Raw genomic sequence first — 26,320 nt, forward strand, 5'->3', positions numbered from 1 at the left:
ACAGAGTAATACAGAGTGATACAGAGTGATACAGAGTGATACAAAGTGATACAAAGTGATACAGATTAATACAGAGTAATACAGATTAATACAGAGAAATACAGATTAATACAGAGTGATACAGATTAATACAGAGTAATACAGATTAATACAGAAAAATACAGATTAATACAGAGTGATACAGATTAATACAGAGTGCACAGCATAATACAGAGTAATACAGATTAATACAGAGTAATACAGAGTGATACAGAGTGATACAAAGTGATACAGATTAATACAGAGTAATACAGATTAATACAGAGAAATACAGATTAATACAGAGTGATACAGATTAATACAGAGTGATACAGATTAACACAGAGTGAACAGCATAACACAGGTTAATACAGAGTGATACAGATTAATACAGAGTGATACAGATTAACACAGAGTGATACATAGTGATATAGATTAATACAGAGTGAACAGCATAATACAGATTAATACAGAGTGATACAGATTAATACAGAGTGATACAGATTAATACAGAATGAACAGCATAATACAGAGTAATACAGAGTAATACAGATTAATACAGAGTGATACATAGTGATACAGATTAATACAGAGTGAACAGCATAATACAGATTAATACAGAGTGATACAGAGTGATACAGAGTGATACAGATTAATACAGAGTGATACAGATTAATACAGAGTGATACAGATTAATACAGAGTAATACAGAGTGATACAGAGTGAACAGCATAATACAGATTAATACAGATTAATACAGAGTGATACAGAGTGATACAGAGTAATACAGAGTAATACAGAGTGATACAGATTAATACAGAGTAATACAGAGTGATACAGAGTGAACAGCATAATACAGATTAATACAGAGTAATACAGAGTGATACAGATTAATACAGAGTGATACAGAGTGAACAGCACGATACAGAGTGATACAGAGTGATACAGAGTTATACAGAGTGATACAGAGTTATACAGAGTGATAGAGCGTATCTAGAGGCTAATCACCGCTCTAGAATACAGTAGAGATTTCCTCTCAAAGTCGTCCCGCCAGGAAAAGTTTGCAAGAAGGTGGGGAGAAGCTGCCGATAAGCAGCGAGAGGAGACAGAAAATAAAATGCATTTTTCCTGCATCGGATTGATGCCGGGAGTCTCCAGAGCTGATACCCATTAATATCAACACCAGAGGCCCCGGCATGAATCCCATGCAATAAAAATGCATTTACATGCAACTTCATTACCTTAGAGGCTAGCCGCTAACCAACCAAGGGTCCCGCTACCAACCAAGGGTCAAATACCCCCTTCACCCAACCCTGCTACCGACAATAAACACATACCCACCCCTTCTACCCCCACATGATTGATACCAGAGGCTGTGGGTGTCCATGGGTACTAAGATGGTCCCCGTGGGTGTCTGTGGGCCCTTGGGTGGTCCCCACGGGTGTCCATGGGTCCCCGGGTGGTCCCCATGGGTCCCCGCTGGCCTGCAATACCAATCCTGTGGCAACATTTTTTTTCTATACATTTAAATAGATACCCCCCCATCCCCACTCCCAACACATACAGTACTATAATGGGCAAAATAACTATTATCCAGATATGGATAATAGCTCATTTGCCCATTATGAAATAAAACATTAGCCAGCCAGCATAATTAAAGTAAATAAACCTTTCTACTAACCCCGGCCATCATGAAGGGCATCCTCGTCAGCATACTGCAGGTCCATGTCCTCCGATGCCAGCAAGAATACATGAAATAATACAATCTAATGGCCCCTAAACCCTTAATCACCTTAGCGGTTAATAACTGCTATAGTAATTAAGGGGTTAATCCACCCTGCCCTGCTACCCACCTGGGAGGCCTAACCACGCACCCTGGAACTACTATACCCACCATCAACCCATTGATTGGCATAGTGGTACATCATACCCATATAATGTGGGCATGATAAGCCATTATAGCAGTCAATGGTCACACTAATAAAAAGCATGAAGGCCAAAAATACACAATAATAAAACATTTATACAAGCACCTAAACACCCCAATTCAAAAAAATAAAAGCACTAGCCAACCAATCAATTAAATAAATAAAAGCATTAGCCAACCAATCAATTAATTAATTTTAAACACTAGCAAACAAAACAATTAATACATTTAAACCACTAGCCAACAAATAAATTAATTAATAAAACCACTAGGCAACACATTAATTAAAACCAGAAATAATTAAATAAAAACACTAAACAATCGGAAAATGAAATAAAAACAAGACATTCAAATTACAAGCAATTTAAGCCAAACAATAAACAGAAAAATAAAAAACAACAATCAATAGAAAAACCGCTTTTGCCAAAAAATACATTGACTGTCGCAGTATTTATCTGTACCCTAAATGGGCATAGATTCATACATTATCAGTCAATGGGCAATGAAAAACATAAAAAGAAAAAAATACAATAAAAAAACCTGAAAAAAAGACATTTACATACATTCAATATTTTTTTCCCTTTAGAAGAGTTGACCCTCCAAATCCCAGTGTTTCTGTAAATTCTCTTACCGTGACGTCATCAAAGTCAATCCAACGTCATCCACCTTGAAGATCCGGAACAGGTAACAGAGGGGCGATCTACATGTCACCGGCTACTCGCCAGTTTTGCAAATGTTGCTATTACCGGTATTCTGGGCTTTCTGCATACCGTGATAGCAACGCTGTCAAAACTGGCCATTTAAGCAGCCCGGCGATTTTCTTCCCGGCGGTGCATAGGCCCCACAGAATGATACAGGATAATACAGAGTAATACAGAATGATACAGCGTAAGACAGAGTAATACAAAGTGATACAGGATAACACAGAGTAATACAGAGTGATACAGGATAACACAGAGTAATACAGAGTGATACAGGATAACACAGAGTAATACAGAGTGATACAGGATAACACAGAGTAATACAGAGTGATACAGGATAACACAGAGTAATACAGAGTGATACAGGATAATACAGAGTAATACAGAGTGATACAGGATAACACAGAGTAATACAGAGTGATACAGGATAACACAGAGTAATACAGAGTAATACAGGATAATACAGAGTAATACAGAGTGATACAGGATAATACAGAGTAATACAGAGTGACACAGGATAATACAGAGTAATACAGAGTGATACAGGATAATACAGAGTAATACAGAATGATACAGGATAATACAGAGTAATACAGAATGATAAAGCGTAATACAGGATAATACAGAGTGATACAGGGTAATACAGAGTGATACAGGGTAATACAGAGTAATACAGAGTGATACAGGATAATACAGAGTAATACAGGATAATACAGAGTAATACAGAGTGATACAGGATAATACAGAGTAATACAGGATAATACAGAGTGATACAGGATAATACAGAGTAATACAGCGTAAGACAGGATAATACAGAGTAATACAGAGTGATACAGAGTAATACAGAGTAATACAGAGTGATACAGGATAATACAGAGTAATACAGAGTAATACAGAGTGATACAGGATAATACAGAGTAATACAGAATGATACAGCGTAATACAGAGTGATACAGAGTAATACAGCGTAATACAGAGAGATACCGAGTGATACAGCATAATACAGAGTGATACAGGATAATACAGAGTAATACAGAGTGATACAGCATAAGACAGAGTAATACAACGTAATACAGGATAATACAGAGTAATACAGAGTGATACAGGATAATACAGAGTAATACAGAGTGATACAGGATAATACAGAGTAATACAGAATGATACAGCATAAGACAGGGTAATACAGAGTAATACAGATTGATACAGGATAATACAGAGTAATACAGAGTGATACAGGGTAATACAGAGTAATACAGAATGATACAGCATAAGACAGGGTAATACAGAGTAATACAGAGTGATACAGGATAATACAGAGTAATACAGAGTGATACAGGATAATACAGAGTAATACAGGATAATACAGAGTAATAAAGAGTAATAAAGAGTGATACAGGATAATACAGAGTGATACAGGGTAATACAGTGTCATACAGAGTGATACAGGATAATACAGAGTAATACAGAGTGATACAGGATAATACAGAGTAATACAGAGTGATACAGGATAATACAGAGTAATACAGAATGATACAGGATAATACAGAGTGATACAGCGTAAGACAGGGTAATACAGAGTGATACAGGATAATACAGAGTAATACAGAGTGATACAGCGTAAGACAGGGTAATACAGAGTGATACAGGATAATACAGAGTAATACAGAGTAATACAGGATAATACAGAGTAATACAGAGTAATACAGGATAATACAGAGTAATACAGGATAATACAGAGTAATACAGAGTGATACAGGATAATACAGAGTAATACAGAATGATACAGGATAATACAAAGTAATACAGAGTGATACAGGATAATACAGAGTAATACAGAGTGATACAGGATAATACAGAGTAATACAGCGTAAGACAGGATAATACAGAGTAATACAGTGTAATACAGGATAATACAGTGTAATACAGAGTGATACAGGATAATACAGAGTAATACAGAGTGATACAGGATAATACAGAGTAATATAGAGTAATACAGAGTGATACAGGATAATACAGAGTAATACAGAGTGATACAGGGTAATACAGCGTAATACAGAGTGATACAGGATAATACAGAGTAATACAGAGTGATACAGGATAATACAGAGTAATACAGAGTGATACAGGATAATACAGAGTAATACAGAGTGATACAGGGTAATACAGCGTAATACAGAGTGATACAGGATAATACAGAGTAATACAGAGTGATACAGGATAATACAGAGTAATACAGAGTGATACAGGATAATACAGAGTAATACAGAGTGATACAGGATAATACAGAGTGATACAGGATAATACAGAGTAATACAGAGTGATACAGGATAATACAGAGTAATACAGAGTGATACAGGATAATACAGAGTAATACAGAGTGATACAGGATAATACAGAGTAATACAGAGTGATACAGGGTAATACAGGATAATACAGAGTAATACAGAATGATACAGCGTAATACAGAGTGATACAGCGTAATACAGCGTAATACAGAGAGATACAGAGTGATTCAGCGTAATACAGAGTGATACAGCGTAATACAGAGTGATACAGCGTAATACAGAGTGATACAGAGTAATACAGAGTGATACAGAGTAATACAGAGTGATACAGAGTAATACAGAGTGATACAGCGTAATACAGCGTAATACAGAGAGATACCGAGTGATACAGCGTAATACAGAGTGATACAGCGTAATACAGAGTGATACAGAGTAATACAGAGTAATACAGCGTAATACAGAGAGATACCGAGTGATTCAGCGTAATACAGAGTGATACAGCGTAATACAGAGTGATACAGAGTAATACAGAGCTGCCGGATGAATGATTCTGTCTGTAAATCCTTTTCAGCCTTTACAAGAAGCTTTGCATGAAACCGCTGACTGAGGTATTAACGCCCATAACGGGGAAGGAGAATTTATATGTAACCTTGGGAAAGCGCTCTGAGACGTGTGAAACGTTGGTGGGGCTCTGCTTTGCCCTTTTTTCCATGTCCAATAAATAACTTTTTATGGGATACGCACCCTCCTCTCTACTTTTTTTCTGGATATTATAGTAGTGCTCTGCTGGCTTTCTTCCTTTCTATCAGTTTACCCTTCGGACGGAAGCACACCTGGGGACCCCTTACCTGCGGATCGCATGGACGTTGCAGCACTCAGAGTGTTCAGGACTTTATTCTGACACTTGGTACGTTATAGGGTGTGATTATACTCATCGCTCCTGGTTTCACTGTTTACATTAGCGACACTTATTAGTGAGCTCATTATCCAGGATTTGCAACCCAGTACCTGTCTTCTATCAAGTTTATATTCAGAGGTCCCCCCACGAATATCTGGTTATTCATTCATTTACCCATCTCACTGTTGTGGTCTTTAGCATTACGCATTCATATGGTCCATGTTGCGGAGGTCGCAGAAACGGGATCACTAGGTCATGTAGTGGAGGTGGAAGAATTGGGGTCACTGGGCCATGTAGCGGAGGTTGCAGAGTTGGGATCACTGGGTCATGTAGCGGAGGTGGCAGAGTTGGGGTCACTGGGTCATATAGCGGAGGTGGCAGAGTTGGGGTCACTGGGCCATGTAGCAGAGGTGGCAGAATCGGGGTCACTGGGTCATGTTGTGTCGGTGACAGAATCTGGGTCACTGGGTCATGTAGCGGAGATTGCAGAATCGGGGTAACTGGATCATTTAGCAGAAGTGGCAGAATCAGGGTCACTGGGCCATATAGAGGAGGTGACAGAATCGGGGTAACTGGCAGAATCGGGGTCACTGGGTCATGTAGCGGAGGTGGCAGAGTCGGGGTCACTGGGTCATGTTGCGGAGGTGGCAGAGTTGGGGTCACTGGGCCATGTAGCGGAGGTGGCAGAGTCGGGGTCACTGGGTGATGTTGCGGAGGTTGCAGAGTCGGGGTCACTGGGTCATGTAGCGGAGGTGGCAGAGTTGGGGTCACTGGGTCATGTTGCGGAGGTGGCAGAGTCGGGGTCACTGGGTCATGTTGCGGAGGTGGCAGAGTTGGGGTCACTGGGCCATGTTGCAGAGGTGGCAGAATCAGGGTCACTGGGTCATGTAGCGGAGGTGGCAGAGTCGGGGTCACTGGAGGATGTTGCAGAGTCGGGGTCACTGGATCATGTTGCGAAGGTGGCAGAGTTGGGGTCACTGGGTATGTTGCGGAGGTGGCAGAGTTGGGGTCACTGGGGCATGTTGCAGAGGTGGCAGAGTTGGGGTCACTGGGGCATGTTGCGGAGGTGGCAGAGTCGGGGTCACTGGGTGATGTTGCGGAGGTGGCAGTGTTGGGGTCACTGGGCCATGTTGCAGAGGTGACAGAATCAGGGTCACTGGGTCATGTAGCGGAGGTGGCAGAGTCGGGGTCACTGGATGATGTTGCAGAGTCGGGGTCACTGGATCATGTTGCGGAGGTGGCAGAGTTGGGGTCACTGGGTGATGTTGCGGAGGTGGCAGAGTTGGGGTCACTGGGTCATGTTGCGGAGGTGGCAGAGTTGGGGGTCACTGGGGCATGTTGCGGAGGTGGCAGAGTCGGGGTCACTGGATCATGTTGCGGAGGTGGCAGAGTTGGGGTCACTGGGTGATGTTGCGGAGGTGGCAGAGTTGGGGTCACTGGGGCATGTTGCGGAGGTGGCAGAGTCGGGGTCACTGGGTGATGTTGCGGAGGTTGCAGAGTCGGGGTCAGTGGGTCATGTTGCGGAGGTTGCAGAGTCGGGGTCACTGGGGCATGTTGCGGAGGTGGCAGAGTCGGGGTCACTGGGTCATGTTGCGGAGGTTGCAGTGTCGGGGTCACTGGGTGATGTTGCGGAGGTTGCAGAGTCGGGGTCACTGGGTCATGTTGCGGAGGTTGCAGTGTCGGGGTCACTGGGCCATGTAGCGGAGGTGGCAGAGTCGGGTCACTGGGTGATGTTGCAGAGGTGGCAGAGTTGGGGTCACTGGGTGATGTTGCAGAGGTGGCAGAGTCGGGGTCACTGGGTGATGTTGCGGAGGTGGCAGAGTTGGGGTCACTGGGTGATGTTGCGGAGGTGGCAGAGTCGGGGTCACTGGGTGATGTTGCGGAGGTGGCAGAGTCGGGGTCACTGGGTGATGTTGCGGAGGTTGCAGAGTTGGGGTCACTGGGTCATGTTGCGGAAGTGCAGAGTCGGGGTCACTGGGTGATGTTGCGGAGGTGGCAGAGTCGGGGTCACTGGGTCATGTTGCGGAGGTGGCAGAGTCGGGGTCACTGGGTGATGTTGCGGAGGTGGCAGAGTCGGGGTCACTGGGTGATGTTGCGGAGGTGGCAGAGTCGGGGTCACTGGGTGATGTTGCGGAGGTGGCAGAGTCGGGGTCACTGGGTCATGTAGCGGAGGTGGCAGAGTCGGGGTCACTGGATCATGTTGTGGAGGTGGCAGAGTTGGGGTCACTGGGTGATGTTGCGGAGGTGGCAGAGTTGGGGTCACTGGGGCATGTTGCGGAGGTGGCAGAGTCGGGGTCACTGGGTGATGTTGCGGAGGTTGCAGAGTCGGGGTCACTGGGTCATGTTGCGGAGGTTGCAGAGTCGGGGTCACTGGGGCATGTTGCGGAGGTGGCAGAGTCGGGGTCACTGGGTCATGTTGCGGAGGTTGCAGTGTCGGGGTCACTGGGTGATGTTGCGGAGGTGGCAGAGTTGGGGTCACTGGGCCATGTAGCGGAGGTGGCAGAGTCGGGTCACTGGGTGATGTTGCAGAGGTGGCAGAGTCGGGGTCACTGGGTGATGTTGCGGAGGTGGCAGAGTTGGGGTCACTGGATGATGTTGCGGAGGTGGCAAAGTCGGGGTCACTGGGTGATGTTGCGGAGGTGGCAGAGTCGGGGTCACTGGGTGATGTTGCGGAGGTTGCAGAGTTGGGGTCACTGGGTCATGTTGCGGAAGTGCAGAGTCGGGGTCACTGGGTGATGTTGTGGAGGTGGCAGAGTCGGGGTCACTGGGTCATGTTGCGGAGGTGGCAGAGTCGGGGTCACTGGGTGATGTTGCGGAGGTGGCAGAGTCGGGGTCACTGGGTGATGTTGCGGAGGTGGCAGAGTCGGGGTCACTGGGTGATGTTGCGGAGGTGGCAGAGTCGGGGTCACTGAGTCATGTAGCGGAGGTGGCAAAGTCGGGGTCACTGGGTCATGTTGCGGAGGTGGCAGAGTCGGGGTCACTGGGTCATGTTGCGGAGGTGACAGAGTCGGGGTCACTGGATGGGTTACTTGCTAACAGGGTCCAGGAGTTTATTTTAATAGAATGCTGGGGCCATTTGAAGCAGCAACGTGTGTGTCCGTGTTTATTTGGATGGGCGAGGAAACAGAATGTGCAGGAATCCAGGGTTCAAGGGTCATGTAAATATGTTTTGTATCAGCCGGCATTGAACATTGAACATTGACCAGAATCTGTTCCCAAGAATGGGCTACTGTGTGTCTGAGAGACACCTCTAGGAACAGTGTGTCACAGTGTGTCTGAGAAACACCTCTAGGAACAGTGTGTCACAGTGTGTCTGAGAAACACCTCTAGGAACAGTGTGTCTGAGAAACACCTCTAGGAACAGTGTGTCACAGTGTGTCTGAGAAACACCTCTAGGAACAGTGTGTCTGAGAAACACCTCTAGGAACAGTGTGTCTGAGAAACACCTCTAGGAACAATGTGTCTGAGAAACACCTCTAGGAACAGTGTGTCTGAGAAACACCCCTAGGAACAGTGTGTCTGAGAAACACCTCTAGGAACAGTGTGTCACAGTGGGTCTGAGAAACAGTGTATTGTATTGTATGTCTTTATTTATATAGCGCCATTAATGTACATAGCGCTTCACAGTAGTAATACACGTGGTAATCAAATAAATAACAGATCATGGGAATAAGTGCTTCAGACATAAAAGTAACATTAAGGAAGAGGAGTCCCTGCCCCGAGGAGCTTACAGTCTAATTGGTAGGTAGGGAGAACGTACAGAGACAGTAGGAGGGCATTCTGGGCAGTGGCAGTGTGTCACAGTGTGTCTGAGCAACACCTCTAGGAACAGGTAATACGGTGAAGGGAAGAAAAACGGAGCACAGCCGTGCAAAAAGTAGGCGACCGGGACAACAGCGTGATACCGAATGAAAAATGGACAACATGGTACAGACAGAATTAAAAATCTACTCTTACGCGTTTCACGCTAAGTACTGTATAGCGCTTCGTCTGACGAAGCGCTATACTTAGCGTGAAACGTGTAAGAGTAGATTTTTTATTCTGTCTGCACCATGTTGTCCATTTTTCATTAAAGACCTTTTAATCAGTATCACGCTGTAGCCCCGGACGCCTACTTTTTGCACGGCTGTGCTCCGTTTTTTTTCCCCTTCACCGGATCACCTGCTTCTCTACACCACGTGAGGCACGCCAACGGAGGAAGACAAGCGGCTGTATGTGAGTACTTTACTCCCTGTCAATCATTGATATGTTATGGGAATTCAGTGTCATTGACACCACAGGGACCTTCATGCTCTAGGGAGGCAGTCCAAATAGGAAGAGAACCAGAGGGGGCTGATACTGTACATCACCAGCCATCTGTACTAGCAACCAGGACATGTACAGTAATTACACCTCCCCTACTGTGAGCAACACACCTGTGTTCATTACGTGTCTGATTCATTCAACGTCGCTTTGATTATTCTTTCTCCACAAGCAAGTTTATCAATATTCAACATTTATGCAACTGGTTACCAATCTTTCTGTAGCACCGTTTTTATGGAACTTTGTTCTGCTGTTTCACGTCTAGGAAAAGTGTGTCTTTGAAAAAACCTCTAGGAACAGTGTGTCACAGTGTGTCTGAGAAACACCTCAAGGAAAAGTGTGTCACAGTGTGTCTGAGGAACACCTCTAGGAAAAGTGTGTCACAGTGTGTCTGAGAAACACCCCTAGGAAAAGTGTGTCAGTGTGTCTGAGAAACACCTCTAGGAAAAGTGTGTCACAGTGTGTCTGAGAAACACCTCAAGGAAAAGTGTGTCACAGTGTGTCTGAGAAACACCTCAAGGAAAAGTGTGTCACAGTGTGTCTGAGAAACACCTCAAGGAAAAGTGTGTCACAGTGTGTCTGAGAAACACCCCTAGGAAAAGTGTGTCACAGTGTGTCTGAGAAACACCCCTAGGAAAAGTGTGTCACAGTGTGTCTGAGAAACACCTCTAGGAAAAGTGTGTCACAGTGTGTCTGAGAAACACCTCTAGGAAAAGTGTGTCACAGTGTGTCTGAGAAACACCCCTAGGAAAAGTGTGTCAGTGTGTCTGAGAAACACCTCTAGGAAAAGTGTGTCACAGTGTGTCTGAGAAACACCTCAAGGAAAAGTGTGTCACAGTGTGTCTGAGAAACACCCCTAGGAAAAGTGTGTCACAGTGTGTCTGAGAAACACCCCTAGGAAAAGTGTGTCACAGTGTGTCTGAGAAACACCTCTAGGAAAAGTGTGTCACAGTGTGTCTGAGAAACACCTCTAGGAAAAGTGTGTCACAGTGTGTCTGAGAAACACCTCTAGGAAAAGTGTCACAGTGTGTCTGAGAAACACCTCTAGGAAAAATGTCACAGTGTGTCTGAGAAACACCTCTAGGAACAGTGTGTCTGTCTCTGTAACAGGATCCCCTTTCAGTGAGGCTGATACACAAAACAGTGATAAGTGGTTTAGTGGGAGATAAATGCCTTTATAGCGCAGTACTGCCTGATCTGCTCTTCACAAAGCAGTGATATTAGTGCAGTATCACGCTATAATGGCTTTTTATCACCCCTAAACAGTCAGAGACAAATAAGTCATCCGATAGGCCAAAAAAAGGCAAAAGCTCCATTTTTTACCAGTAACAGTTTTCAGAAAGCAGTGATAAGTTTATCGTTGTATAAAAACTCGCCATGTTTTTTCACCAGATAAAGGCTGGAGCAAAAGAGTTGAAAGATGCATAAAAGCATGTATTGTTTTTCCAGCACTGGTATCAATTCTGAGGCCGGCTGGGGCCTCGGGGTGGTCCCCGTGAGTGTCCGGGGGCCTCCGGGTAGTCCCCGTGGGTGTCCGGGGGCCTCTGCGTGGTCCCGGCGGGTGTCTGGGGGCCCCATGCATTTCTAGGGGTCCTCGATTGGTCCCTGTGGGTGTCTGGGGGCATCTGGGTGGTCCCTGTGGGTGTCGGGTGGCCCCACAGGTGTCCGGAGGTCCTCGGGTGGTTACCGCCGGTGTCTGGGGGCCTCTAGGTAGGCTCTGTGGGTGTCCAGGGGCCTCATGGGTGTCCGGGTGACCTCAGGTGGTCACTGCTGGTGTCTGGGGGCCTCCAGATGGTCCCAGCAGGTGTCCGGGGGCCCCACGGGTGTCCAGGGGTCCTTTGGTGGTCCTCGTGGGCCTCCAGTTGATCCCTGTGGGTGTCTGGGGGCCCCACAGGTGTCTGGCCGTCCTCGGCTGGTTCCCGCAGGTGTCCGGGGGCCCCATGGGTGTCTGGGGGTCCTCGGGTGATCCCGCAGGTGTCTGGGGGCCTCCAAGTGGTCCCTGTGGGTGTCTGGGGGCCCCACGGGTGTCCAGGGATCCTTGGGTGGTTCCCGCGAGTGTCTGGTGATCCTTGGGTGGTCCCTGCGGGTTTCCGGGGGCCCTCAGGTGGTCCCTGCGGGTGTCTGGGGGCCTCCAGGTGGTCCCTGCGGGTGTCTGGGGGCCTCCACGTGGTCTTTTGGAGTCCGATCTCAAGTGATAAGTGCTGCATGTGGTAGGGGTGAGGAGCTTGTTCAGATAGATGGGTAGCTTACCCAGAAAGTATTTGAGGGTGAGACAGGAAAGATAAACTTTGCGCCTAGACTCAAGTGATGGCCAATCTAGTTCTTTGAGCATTTCACAGTGATGTGTGTTATAGTTGCATTAGAGAACAAAACGGGAAATTGAATTGTAGAGGGTATACATTTTGCTAAGGTGGGTTTGAGGAGCCGAGCCGTATACTATGTCCCCATAGTCTATAATTGGCATTAGCATCTGCTGTGCGATACGCTTTCTGACCAGCAGACTTAGGGAGGATTTGTTCCTGTAAAGTACACCTAGTTTGGTATAGGTTTTGGATGTCAGGGTATCAATGTGCCTCCCAAATGTTAAATGGGAGTCAAACCAGATGCCCAGGTATTTTAAACTACAGTAGTAACAGGAATTAGGGTGGTGTTAGATAAGAGGAGGGGCCCAGCTAAACAAAGAAAAATGTTTCAGCATTAAGGAAAGTTAGAAGGGAAAAACTTATTCTGCACACACGCGCATACACACACACACACACACACACACACACACACACACACACACACACACACACACACACACACACACACACACACACACACACACACACACACACACACACACACACACACACACACACACACACACACACACTTTCACTTAACCCATAATGCAATGAAACAGAAAGCATGACTCTTCTTCCAGCTATGGAAAAGAAAGCCTGGTTATAGCTATGCATAGAAATTAATGTGAAAATCTGCTAATCAAAGGATGTCCTATGAAATTCTCCAAAGCACAGGAGAAATATGCCCCCGGGGGGCTCCCCCTATTCGCTTTCCTCCAGATTAGATACTTCTTAACAACGATCTCCCACAACTCCAAGTTTGAAAGCCCCTCTAACTTTGAAAAGATATGTGCAGTAGGAGAATATCGGAAGGGTCTGATCTCTGGGATTTATATGGGACTAGCACGCGCCCTGATACCCGTCAACCATAGCTATATGCTTAAGTGGACTGCAGACCTCAATATAGAAATAGGTAGAGAAGACTGGGAGGATATCTGGGAGGTCGCAACCAAAACCTTTATTTGTACCACCATCAAGGAAAATATATACAAAATTTTATTCCACTGGTATCTCACCCCAAGTAGGCTGAGCCAGGCCTTCCCTGGCTTGTCAGACCTCTGTTGGAGGGGATGCGGCAAGCAGGGAGACCTGGTACACATACTGTGGACCTGTCCCGTGTTAGGCCCTTTTTGGGATATGATCCGATCCATGGTGGAGGAGATAAGTGAGGTTGAGGTCCCACTGGATCCGGTGTCATTTCTGTTGGGTAAGCCTTTTGAAGGCCTCCCCCCTCAGATGAAAAAATTAACATCCTTCGTAATAACGGCAGCCCGCCGCTCAATAGTGGCAACATGGAAAAAAACTAGACCACCCAACAGGGAGATGGTCCTCACCAGAATCAGGGAAGTCCGTCTGATGGAACTCCTATCAGCTCGATTAAAACAACAACTAGACAAATTCAACAACGCCTGGGAAGCTTGGCCATACGATTAAACCCCCATAGAGTTCTCAAACCCTGTTCTAGAGCTCGGGGGATATCGGGCCATGGGCGGCCCTCTCTTATGCAGCCCCATACCACTCTCCCCCTCCCCCCATCCCTCCCCACCCCTCTCTCGCTCCCCTCTTTCTTCCTTTCCTCCTTTCAACTATCCTTTCTCCTCTTGAAAAGGAGAGACGGGTGCAGATCCATAGCCCCCCCCCCTCCGGACGGAGAGGAGGGCTTGATACTCCTGGATCCTACCAGGTTGTGCGGAAGCTATATATTGTCAATTTGTTCAAAACGAACTAATGACTTCTGTATCAGTTTGTTGTGATATGTTATGCTGTACCCTACCCTCTGAAAAACCCAATAAAATAGTTTGGAAAAAATAAATATTATACTTCCACATTCCAACATTTGAGGCTGAGACGCCTCACTGAACTTTAGACTTCTATTTCCATGAACTTTTCAGTTTCGTCCCTCTCTTACCTTAACCTGGACTCATACTTTCTTCTAAATTGATATTCTATGTGACAACTTTGTTCCTTGTGAGATGAACCGGGGAAGATGAGAGCACATACAACATCCTAATCACAATAACAGATATAACATAATAATAAACAACAATATGGCCAAACCACAAAAAAAGACGTTGCTTTAGCGACATTGCCCAGAACAAAAACACATTTGAAAACGTAGTGGTGAAAGTCCATCCTTCTCCTGCAGTTAGTCGGGATGCTGCGTCTCGGATATCCTGAGCTTGGTCATGAATGGTACTGTTGTTATTGGGTATATCGGCACAACATTTTCCCTATGATAGCGCACGTTCCCCCTTTTCCCCCTAATATATAGTCCAATGCCATTCGACTTGCAAGGCTACAGTTTACATAGCAGACATTTCCGTAGTTAATTGTCCCAAAGTGTCTGCCGTGTCATTGCTAATGTGTTCCATCAGATTGGCAAGGTCTCTTATTTGGTCAACAGCACGAATAAGACCATAAGTTGGGAAAAAAGCGGAAAAGAACCTTTCGTTTTGCTCAAATGTTTGAAATCTATCTTGTTCCTTAGCAAATCTAGACGGTCAAATATGTTGTGAGTGAGAGACAAAAGGGGGTCAGTCTTTTTGGCAATAGGTATTGATTGGTATGATGTTGATCTGTTATGTCTCCGGGTGTCCAAAACAAGTCCAGTTTCATTCAAATGGGTGAGATGTTGTGACGGGAGGGGGTAACCACGCTATCTAATAAAGGTTTAAGCCTTCTGGTTACCCCTAAACCCGTAGGGTCCCTGGTACCGCTATAAGCCAGGGACCAGGGATGATACATGGTGGAGAATAAAATAACCCTGTTTTTCCTATTTCATGTTCCCTGTACCTCAGGAAACTTTCTGTATGTGAGTTTTAGTTGGGATATTGGGGTAAGAATGCACTTCTTTTGTCTGCAGGAGTTCGGGAACCGGGGCTACTGGTAGTACCTTAATAATACCCGATGTGCAGGTATGATTTGCCGGTACGCGAGTAGAATTACACCAGGGCTGCCCTGAGTCACCCAGACTCCTGCTTTTCGAGCCCCGATGTCCCAGTCCTATATCCCACCCAACCATGGGTCTCCCCAAGATCCCCCATGTATAAAACTATGTGTTTTAATATGTTATACATTTATTATACAGTAAGGTTCTATGTAGCTTGCCCGGGCGATCAGTTAAGGTGCCAACAAGTCTACTTGGGTTCGTGGTACAAAAGGGAGAGGCTGTCCAGAGGTGTGAAAGCACTTGGTGAGCGATAAAAGGTAAATGCCAAGGTGCGGACTACAAAGGGACACCCTTTTGTCAGTGCCAGAACTGGTGGAGCCAGCCCAGCAGGAGGCAATGAGTTAGCCAGAGATGATACAGCCATATAGTCTGATCCTCTTGGCTAACATCATATTTCCCACTCACCCGGCTTTCGAGCCTTTGTGGCACGCCTACTCCCCTGACGTCAGCCGAGGGTCTATTGGCTGGCGGGGAGGGATTCCCTTTCTCTGATTGGCTGCTCCTTTCCCCCTCGGTTCTGGGGATATCCCAGCGGAGTATATGTAAGGTGCTGTCCAGGAGAGAGAGTAGCGCAACCAATCGGGAGTCAATGAAGCTACGGCGGCTTTTCAAAGTTGCTCTGTTCGAAATAGCAGAGCAGTCGGCTTTGTTTTGAAGCCAAAATATAGTACAAAGAAGTACCACAGAAAAAGTCTCCCTATGCGGCGCATTCAATATTGTGATAATGAAATTAAGTTAAAATATAACATTTATTAGAAATCGTCGTAAAATAACCGCTTATAATGGGGAGTGACTTAAAGTTTAAAAACGTTTGCGCAAATAGCTTTCTCTCGCCATCCTTCCTTGGATAAGAGCTCTGTAATATTTCTGAAGTGTTAGGCTGAGTCCCCGCTGACACTGAGCGTGCTTGGTGCTTGGCACGCTTACCTCTTTAGATCTGTATCTTCCCGTCCATGCTCACACTTATGCGTGGGCACGTACGCTCTCCAAGTTTGGTGCTTGGGGAGACAAGGGAATTTAACTTTGGAGCTCAGATCAGGGCACATGACCCTGCTCTGACCAATGGGGAGAAAGAGGCAGTATAGGCTGTGCAGAGAGAGGTGGAATGTGGGGGGGGGGGGGGCTGAGCGGAGAGAGGTGGAAAGGGGGGGCTGAGCGGAGAGAGGTGGAAGGGGGGCTGAGCGGCGAGAGGTGAAGAAGGGGCGGGGGGCTGAGCCGAGAGAGGTGAAGAGGGGAGCAGGGGGGCTGAGCGGAGAGAGGTGGAAGGGGGGGCTGAGCGGAGAGAGGTGGAAGGGGGGCTGAGCGGCGAGAGGTGAAGAAGGGGCGGGGGGCTGAGCCGAGAGAGGTGAAGAGGGGAGCAGGGGGGCTGAGCGGAGAGAGGTGAAGAGGGGAGCGGGGAGGCTGAGCGGACAGAGGTGAAGAGGGGGGAGCAGAGTGGAGAGAGGGAGACTGATGCTTTAAAATGGTGTGAATTTATTTTGCACATGCTTTTTGTGTTGGTTTTGCATTTGCAAATGGTTGTATAGGGTTTGGGATGAGTTTCACAAAATTTTATGTTGATATTAAAATACCAAGCTAACGTAAACCCTCTTTATAAGAATCTCCCAAAAAACATGGGACATTGTGAAGAGTTTTGGGGATGTATATGCAGATTAAGTACAAGGGGCAAACAGATTTGCTCATGTTATTTGCTGAGCGGAGAGAGGGAAGGGGGGGGAGGGAGAGGAGGGAAGGGGGGAGGGAGAGAATGGAGGGAGACACACGCACAGACACACAGCCCAGATCAAGCCAATGACACACACCCTTCCTTAATAGCCAAGCCCCCCGCTTCTGCTCTAAAATTATTGCAGGACAGTCGAACGTTCATGCTTGAAGAGTTGGTGACATCACCACTCGCAAGCATGAGCATGGCGTCAGCGCCAGCGCCAGCGGGGATTCAGCCTTAAAACGCCTTTCTGCTTTCTTTCAATGTTTGCTCTAATCTCAGAACGTTCTAACTGGAAACATAAGGATCTGCCTCTTTCCTGCTCCAAGGCGCCCTCTGCTTCCTCAAGTGCTAATTGCATCCTTGACTTGTCTTATTCCAATAGTTTCTTCACTTTTTCTACCTTGTGAAGCTTCTCCTCTCTGTCACAGACAATGGTTAATCAAATCTGAAACCTTCTCTTGTAGGTTTTTGTTCTCTCCTCTTACAGTCTCTGCAGATTTTATTTTATGAGCCTGAGGAAGCCGTCCAATCGGCGAAACGCGTTGCTCGAAACCTGTTCCTGTTTTGTCCCACGGAGGCTTCCGTAGAAAGTCTCTTCAGCAGTATCTGCAGCCGGGCGGATCAGTTCAAGCTATCTGCACCCCGGACGCGGGGCCGGAGCGGGTCACTGCGAGACCGAACTACACGGAGGAGCCAGGGGATACTATATGATTTTATTGATGTGAGTGTAACAGTACTGTTAATCGTTTTTATCGTTCTTATACACAATAAATATCATTTACTACCACTGCTAAGACTGTGCCTCACTTATCCCCCTACACACCGCTGAAACGGAGAGTCACATTGCTGAATATAAGCAAGAAAGAACTACAGATCAGCTTTAGCCACAAATGTGCAGAACCTGATGTAATTGACCAGCAACTACCCTGGATAGACTGACTACATCTTAAAGACATCTGCCCTGTACCCTTACTCACACTGGGCCGTGTGAGTATTTACCTTAGTATATAGACACCCTCTATGATCCCCCCGCACTCATTTGTGGAGGGGTCAATATTCCATCATAAAGATACCTCTTTTGGATTGTACTTACACACGGCCGTGTAAGTATCTACAATACTCCATTGTATTACGATCTTTTAGTTCCTGTCCCAACCCCATCACTCTGGATATTTATTATATGTTTATTTTATCGTCGTTGATTGTATTGGTTTATGTCCACTGATCCCTCGCTCCCCCTATTCCATTTTTTCTCACGTTTTCATAAGGGTATTGGATTATCCCTTCTAGGGGTTGAAGCAGAAGGGAACATAGGAATAACTCTGCAACAAAAGAGAGTAACCACACTGATTGGTGTCACCACTATCTGCTACTAAAGGTAAGCGCCTGGTCTTCCCCATTTACACAGTCTCTGCAGTTTGCCCGACCTCTTCAAGAGCGTAATCATATAAATTCAGCGCCGCGGTGAGACGATGAACCTCCTTCTGAGAGACTTCCAACTCAGCCTTTGCATCTTTATCCTTGGTGGCAGCAGCTGCATTTGACCGCTCAAGGTTAGTCCTCATGTCCTGGAACTCGCTCTGCAAGTGATGCTATGTCTTCTTCAAAGATATACACTTAGCGATCACTGCGGACAGACACCTCGGTAGCTCAGTCTTAGCTTCTCGCTCCTTAACGAAACATTCACAGAGGAGATCATAGTCCTGCTTGGCACTTCGCATCTTTAAGTTGGCTCAAGGAAGCGTCAACCTTTTTCTCATCCTTTTCCTTTGCCGTCTCCTTTTGAATCCACGCCTTCATCACTGGATATTCCGCCATTCCCAGGAGGATTCCGCCAGTCCCTATAGGCTGCTGAACAACTCGGCTCCCTTCGGAATTGCGATTTCCTGACGTCACAGGCTCATCATTAACCGTACTGCTGAGTACTACTAGCAAGTTACCAGACGGGTCTACCACATCCAAGACAACACCCCCTAGTGTGGGGCTTGATGCTTGTATACTATAGCTACATTGTGAGTGTGTTTTGTGGAGAGTGTGTATCCACCCATCTTATCCCTGTGTCCAGAAAGGATTGCACTATATTGTGTTTCTTTTTCATGTACTGTACCCGCCCATGGCTTGTGCTCCCTGAGTTTTCCATTACTCCCCTCTCGATGTGCCTGTCTCTGTAACAGGATCCTCTCAGTGCATCTATCTCTGTAACAGGATCCTCTCAGTGCATCTATCTCTGTAACAGGATCCTCTCAGTGCATCTATCTCTGTAACAGGATCCTCTCAGTGCATCTATCTCTGTAACAGGATCCTCTCAGGGTGTCTGTCTCTATAACAGGATCCTCTCAGTGCATCTATCTCTGTAACAGGATCCTCTCAGTGTGCCTGTCTCTGTAACAGGATCCTCTCAGTGTGCCTGTCTCTGTAACAGGATCCTCTCAGGGTGTCTGTCTCTGTAACAGGATCCTCTCAGTGTGCCTGTCTCTGTAACAGGATCCTCTCAGTGCATCTATCGCTGTAACAGGATCCTCTCAGTGTGCCTGTCTCTGTAACAGGATCCTCTCAGCATGTCTGTCTCTGTAACAGGATCCTCTCAGCATGTCTGTCTCTGTAACAGGATCCTCTCAGTGCATCTATCTCTGTAACAGGATCCTCTCAGCATGTCTGTCTCTGTAACAGGATCCTCTCAGTGCATCTATCTCTGTAACAGGATCCTCTCAGTGTGCCAGTCTCTGTAACAGGATCCCATCTGTTGGAAAAGTCTTCACGATGTAATACTCAGGAATCAGGTTTGTAGTTCAAAATCAGCAGTCTTTATTCTTCAATCAGCTTTCAGCATTTTATGTAGCAAGGATACATATTATAGATACATCTGTTAGGCTTCTGTATCTAAGAAGGTAGTGATTATGCTGTGTTCAAAGTGATTCTTAAAACTATCAGGACAAAGAGATATAAACCACTTGTTTTAGCTAACTGGCTTTTTGCTAACTAAACATACAGATTTCTCAGGAAGATAAGACACAGACAAGAATCCTGGGATTCACATATAAAGAAAAACAGACAAGAGGCCCAGAGCGGGTCACCCATGTCACAATATAAGTTATACCATATAGCATCAGTGAAATACAATGTACTGTATGGGAAAGAGAGTTTGAAACTGGGCAAAGCAAGTCTTATCTGTAACATATATATCCTATAACTTAGTTTCAAGTTACCCCTAAGATCCTTCATGAGAAAAGCAACTTAAAACATCTTAACCTATTGAGTGCTGAATATATATATATATATACTAGCTGATATACCCGGAGTTGCCCGGGCGTGGGGGGGGGGGGCGTCGAAGGGCGGGGGGGGGAAGGGCGTCGAAGGGCGGGGGGGGAGGGGTGTCGAAGGGCGGGGGGGGGGCAAGGGGCGTAGAAGGGTGGGGAGGGCAAGGGGCGGGGGGGGGCAAACGGCAGGGAGGGGCGGGGGGGGCAAACGGCAGGGAGGGGCGGGGGGGCAAACGGCAGGGAGGGGCCGGGGGGGGCAAAGTTCAGGGAGGGGCGGGGGGGGGGCAAAGGGCAGGGAGGGGAGGGAGCCAAAGGGCAGGGAGGGGCGGGGGGCAAAGGGCAGGGGAGGGAGGGGAGGGGAGGGCAGGGGGCAAAGGGCAGGGGGAGGGGAGGGCAGGGGGAGGGAGGGCAAAGGGCAGGGGGCAAAGGGCATGTGGGTAGGGGGGGCAGGGGGCAAAGGGCTGGGGGAGGGAGGGCAGGGGGCAAAGGCCAGGGGAGGGAGGGCAGAGGGCAAAGGGCAGGGGGAGGGAGGGCAGGGGGCAAAGGTCAGGGGGAGGGAGGGCAGGGGGCAAAGGGCAGGTGGGTAGGGGGGGCAGGGGGCAAAGGGCTGGGGGGCAGGGGGCAAAGTGCTGGGTGAGGGAGGGCAGGGGGCAAAGGCCAGGGGGCAAAGGCCAGGGGGAGGGAGGGCAGGGGGCAAAGGGCAGGGGGAGGGAGGGCAGTGGACAATGGGAAGGGGAAGGGAGGGCAGGGGGCAAGGGGCAGGGGGGTAGGGAGGGTAGGGGGTGTAGGGAGGGTAGGGGGGGGGCAAAGGGCAGGGGGAGTCAGGGACGCGGTAAATAACCCATTCCCCTGCGTGTACTCACCTTGTACACGGCTGCGCTCCTCTTCCTCTGGGTCACGGCCGCCCTCCTCCTCCACCTCGGGCTCCTCCGCGGCGAGGCTGACACGCTCCGGTGAGGAGGTGCTGTGTCTCTCGAGGGGAGAGGCGGAGACAGCCGGAGGAGCGCCCTCGGGGACGGGGAGCGGCCTGTGTGAGGGGAGAGCCGCAGAGAGCGTGCTGAGTGTGTATGTGGGGGGGGGGGGGGTGAGCGGGGGGGGGGTTGAGCGGGGGGGGAGTTGAGCGAGGGGTGAGCGGGTGAGGGAGAGCGCCGGGTGAGGGAGTGGCCTATCGGTGGTGAGAGCCGTGGGGAGCGCTCTCGGGATGGTCAGTTGGGGGAGCACTCTATGTGAGGGGAGAGCCGCAGAGAGCGAGGGGTGGTGGTGTGTGTGTGTTTTGGGCCGTCACTCCGCCTCAGGCCAATGAGAGGTGTGCGGGGGCGGGCGGCCCAAGGGACCAATGAGATTTCCCCTTGGGACACAGGCCATGCAGACAAACATACAGTGCTTTCACAAATATATAGTAGATATTGCTATCCTACGACATGCAAATTTCCAATATATATATATATATATATATATATATATATATATATATATATATATATAAATATATATATATATATATATATATATATATATATATATATATATATATGTAGAGGTATCAGTACCGTGTTAGCCGAGCTTCAATAATCAAAAAATAAATAGATGATACCGCTCTGTGGCTAACGAAATGCTTTTATTTGTGCGAGCTTTCGAGATACACTGATCTCTTCTTCCGGCGATTCATTGTAACATCGCCGGAAGAAGAGATCAGTGTATCTCGAAAGCTCGCACAAATAAAAGCATTTCGTTAGCCACAGAACGGTATCATCTATTTATTTTTTGATTTTATATATATATATATATATATATATATATATATCACAGAAAGAAATCAGCACTAGGACTAACACAAATGAAATATTAGAAGTGAGTAAATGGATGACTAATAAATGTACTGATCCAGGTGAAATTAGCTAGCAGGATGCAGCCCTAATGAGGATATGCCTATCCTGATTAAATGGAAGAAAGAAAAAAGGCGCAATCCTGTATAGCAATAAAAAACAGGAAAATGTATTAATTAAGCAAGGAAGGCCAAGTGACTGAACAGATTAAAACAAACACAATGATGCCAAGAGACACAATAAACACAATATATGACAATAAAAAACAAGAGTACTCTTGAAAATAAAAAAGAAGGGAAATGTGACCAAAAAATGTCCAATAGCGCAAATGTAGGAGGCAGTGAGATGTGGGAGGAATTATCACTCTATAGGTAGCAAATGACTGGAGCAACAAATGGGGAGAGGTAATTGACCCGTCAGATGATAGATTGCGGATGCAAACGTAGAAAAATCAGGCTGATATTGACCTCTATAGATGGAGATGGGGGGTAAGCAAATAGCATAGGCAAGGGATTAAGGAATGGTCTCACCAAAGGATGTAACCGCGATGACCACATGGGTCTCCGCGTCCTTCATTCAGCACACCAACGAAATCACGCTGGAGATGAACATGTGATGCTGATCTGGGTAACACTGGAGACGCTGTTCCACTTCCACTTCCTGGATTACCCCCTCACACAAGACAGCTGTATTCGTTCAAGTTGAATATTCACTCGTGTCTCTGCTTGATGTCAGACTCAGACTCAGACTCAGACAGACAGACAGACAAATGCAGCCTTCCACTTTGTTCCGCCAATATAACTGAAATAGTTGCTCTCACTCCTCACATGCGATTAGGCACTCCTCTCACAGTCAGCTGTCGGACATTGATGACGCGAACCTATGCCTTTTCGTCAGCTGTTGCGCCGACTTCTTCAAGCAGATTATTCTTATCAGTCATCTTTTGAGGAATCTTGGTTAATACCCTGTCTGCCTCCCTGTAGACTATGGTGTCCAGAAAAACCACTTCGTTGGCCGAATGAGACATGGTAAAACGAATGCTTGAGGGGATATTGTTCACATTGTGTAAGGAATCCACACCTCAGTTTACTGTTTGCCTTGCCTTACAGACCTGTGCAGCCCTGGAACACTGCTCCTGATATTTACTGCAGCTCCACCCTGGGTTCACTCATTAAAGCAGTGCTGTCACACGCCCCTTCTGCTATTGGTTCACTGACCTTTAAAGACAGCCTTCCCCACAATGCTCCCTGCCGAGCATAGTCCTTCCTGGATGTCACCAAGTGTTCTGCCACAAGCCCCTGGCTTTTTATCTCATTACTAACTCTGTTTTGTCCTAATTCTTGTTCCTTGCTGAAGCATTGAATCCCCAGCGTAACTTGAGCTTCCTGTTTTCCTGAGGCCTGCTGCTAGTTTCACGCAGAGGCCTGTTCCTTTCTCCTGTGCTGAAGCGGAGGTCCCTCCAGTGTTGTCTTCAGCTCTCTGGTTCCTGGGGCCTGCTGCTCATTCTCCATTGCAGAGGCCGTGTCCTGGTTCCTGTGCTGAAGCGGAGGATTCTCCAGCCCGCTCAGGACTCTTGCGCTGAAGCACTGGTTTACCAGTGCTGCCAGGCGGTGTGTCCACTCCGGTCTGCCTATCCTTTCCTGAGACCAGTACCATGGGCCATGGTCGCCGCATGTGCAAAGGCCACTCCCGCGCTCACGCTCCTAAGCTGAAGCGGGGAACTCCTGTCTATCTGTTGCCGAACTCCTGCTTGAACAATATTTACCCTGATGTCTCCGATCCTGACCCTGGCTTGTCCACTGATGATCACTGATGATGCTGCCTTCTCCAGTCCCGACCCTGCTATGTACGATTACGAACTGCGCAGTCCGGATCAGCCTGCGCGGTCTAAGGTCGGTGCTTTTACAACCCCACCTCAGCCACACGGTCCGACCCAGGTTTGTGGCGAGCACAACCGTGACACATAGTCCAAAAACAACATAAGTTCCCTCTCTGTGCCGTCCCACAGCATGAAGATATCATCAATATATCTCATGTATTTGATGATGTGTATAGTATGAGGATAATCACCCAGGATGTGTGTCTGCTCGTACAGATCCATGTACAGGTTCGCATACGATGGGGCCATATTGAAGAAAAGGATCTGTCTCCATAGATCTGCCATTCGGAAGGCACTATCAGAACCGAGTGATGGTGATGATCAAAAGCTACAACCGGTTGCAAGACATTTTAAAATATTCAAACACAGTCTTGCCACCATGAGGTGTATGCCCATCCTGCAAGCCCACATGCCAACACGAGCAGATGACAGGGACAGATTATTACTACAGTTGGAAGCAAGGCTCATTTTTGAGCTTAATGGCCCCAAAGGGTCTCAATGAGGACTTTAAACTAGGGTGCTTTCTTTAACATCCTCTTGCTGATCTCTGTTATAGAAGGATTTATTGCTCTCTGTTGATTCTTTTCCCACATTCCCTATTTTCCTCTCTCCTTTTCCCCCCTTTCCCCCCCTCTTTTCTCTTCTCTTCCTCCACTTTTGTTCCCCTTCTGTTGCTCACCTCCCCTCTTTCCCTTCCTCCCCCATTATGTTCTGTGTGCATCCATCACTGACCTAATACCTATTCTACATACTTATAGTAGTTGACCATTACTGCCTTCTCTGGCTGTGATAATCTTATGGCCGCTGTGGCCGTTTCGTATATTCAATGGCATTTTAATGAAATTATAATCTCACTCTTTAGCCATACTACTGAAATGATCATTTTATTTAGTAGCCCGCACTCATGGTAAATTCTGCTTTTATTCTCCGCACTTTATGTTCACTTATGTTTTTCACTTTTTATTCCAGTACCCTTGGAGATCCCTCCTGATGTCCTGCTCATTACCATATTTTTGTATACGAGACCATTTCCCTGATGTATATTTAGATGATACCCCCAGTATCAACATGACCCAGATGTGAGGGATGGACAGCCCTCCTCCTGACTGTGTGATACGCCGCGCTGCCTATTTTGCTGGTGATGAGGCCGCGCATGCGCAGTATGCCCAGCTGTTTAGTCTTCTTCGATGGACCACAGCGTCACGATCTCCTAGCAGCACGGCACCATGGAAAGGGAGAACGCTCTCTTCCCCCGCAGTGGCGCTCTGGTGGTACTGCATGCATATCCTTGATTATTCTGAACTGAGCAGCTGTATTGATGACAGCCATAGTGCGACTTCAGCAACAATTGGGACTGATCATGGGACTGGGTGCACGACCAATCAGCTATCCTGGTTGAGTCATCTGGGTGTGGGTGTGGGGGTATATAAGGGATCCACTGGCCAGTAGTCTCAAGCACCACCCTGAGGAAGGTCCTACGAGGACCAAAGCGTTGGTCATGTTTGTGCTGTGTTTTACTTGCAATACAAGTTTTCTTACTTACTTTTGAGTGCTGTCCTGTGTCCGCCTCTGCTGGGGTGGATTGCTTTTTTTCTGTCTATTGGTATAGGATATGCACCGCAAATTTTCTTGGTATTTGGAGTGCCAGCTACCCTGTCTATTTATATATATATATATATATATATATATATATATATATATATATATATATATATATATATATATATATATATATATATAGCAAGGAACAGCAGGCACTCCATCAAAATAGTCAACAAAGTGGGTGCAAATCCTATTTGGATGATAGGCAATACGATACCGTGGTGAGATTAAATCACAGGCAGCACTCCAATGGGTGGTCAAACAAATATATTGTAGTTTTAACAAGACACCATACCATGGTATGGTGTCTTGTTAAAACTACAATATATTTGTTTGACCACCCATTGGAGTGCTGCCTGTGATTTAATCTCACCACGGTATTGTATTGCCTATATATATCTATATATATCTATATCTATCTATTTTTTTATATATATATATATATATATATATATATATATATATATATATATATATATATATATATATCACCCTCTAAGTGTCTATCTGTAACAGGGTCCCCAAAGTGTGTCTGTTTCTGTAACAAGATCCCCTTTAAGTATTTGTCTCTGTAACAAGAACCCTTCTAAGTATCTGTCTCTTTGTCACATGATTCCCTCTG

The 26,320-nt window shown here is 46.8% G+C and overlaps 1 long non-coding RNA gene across 1 annotated transcript; it reads left to right on the forward strand.

Moving 5' to 3' along the window:
• The first annotated feature begins 18,544 nt into the window (after positions 1-18,544).
• Positions 18,545-25,638, forward strand: LOC142496466 (uncharacterized). The gene is made up of 2 exons (XR_012801996.1): positions 18,545-19,146; positions 25,066-25,638. It is a non-coding gene; the product is annotated as an uncharacterized LOC142496466 (long non-coding RNA).
• The last annotated feature ends 682 nt before the right edge of the window (positions 25,639-26,320 follow it).

This window comes from Ascaphus truei, chromosome 6 (genome assembly GCF_040206685.1).
Source record: "Ascaphus truei isolate aAscTru1 chromosome 6, aAscTru1.hap1, whole genome shotgun sequence".
NCBI classification, from domain to species: Eukaryota; Metazoa; Chordata; class Amphibia; order Anura; family Ascaphidae; genus Ascaphus; species Ascaphus truei.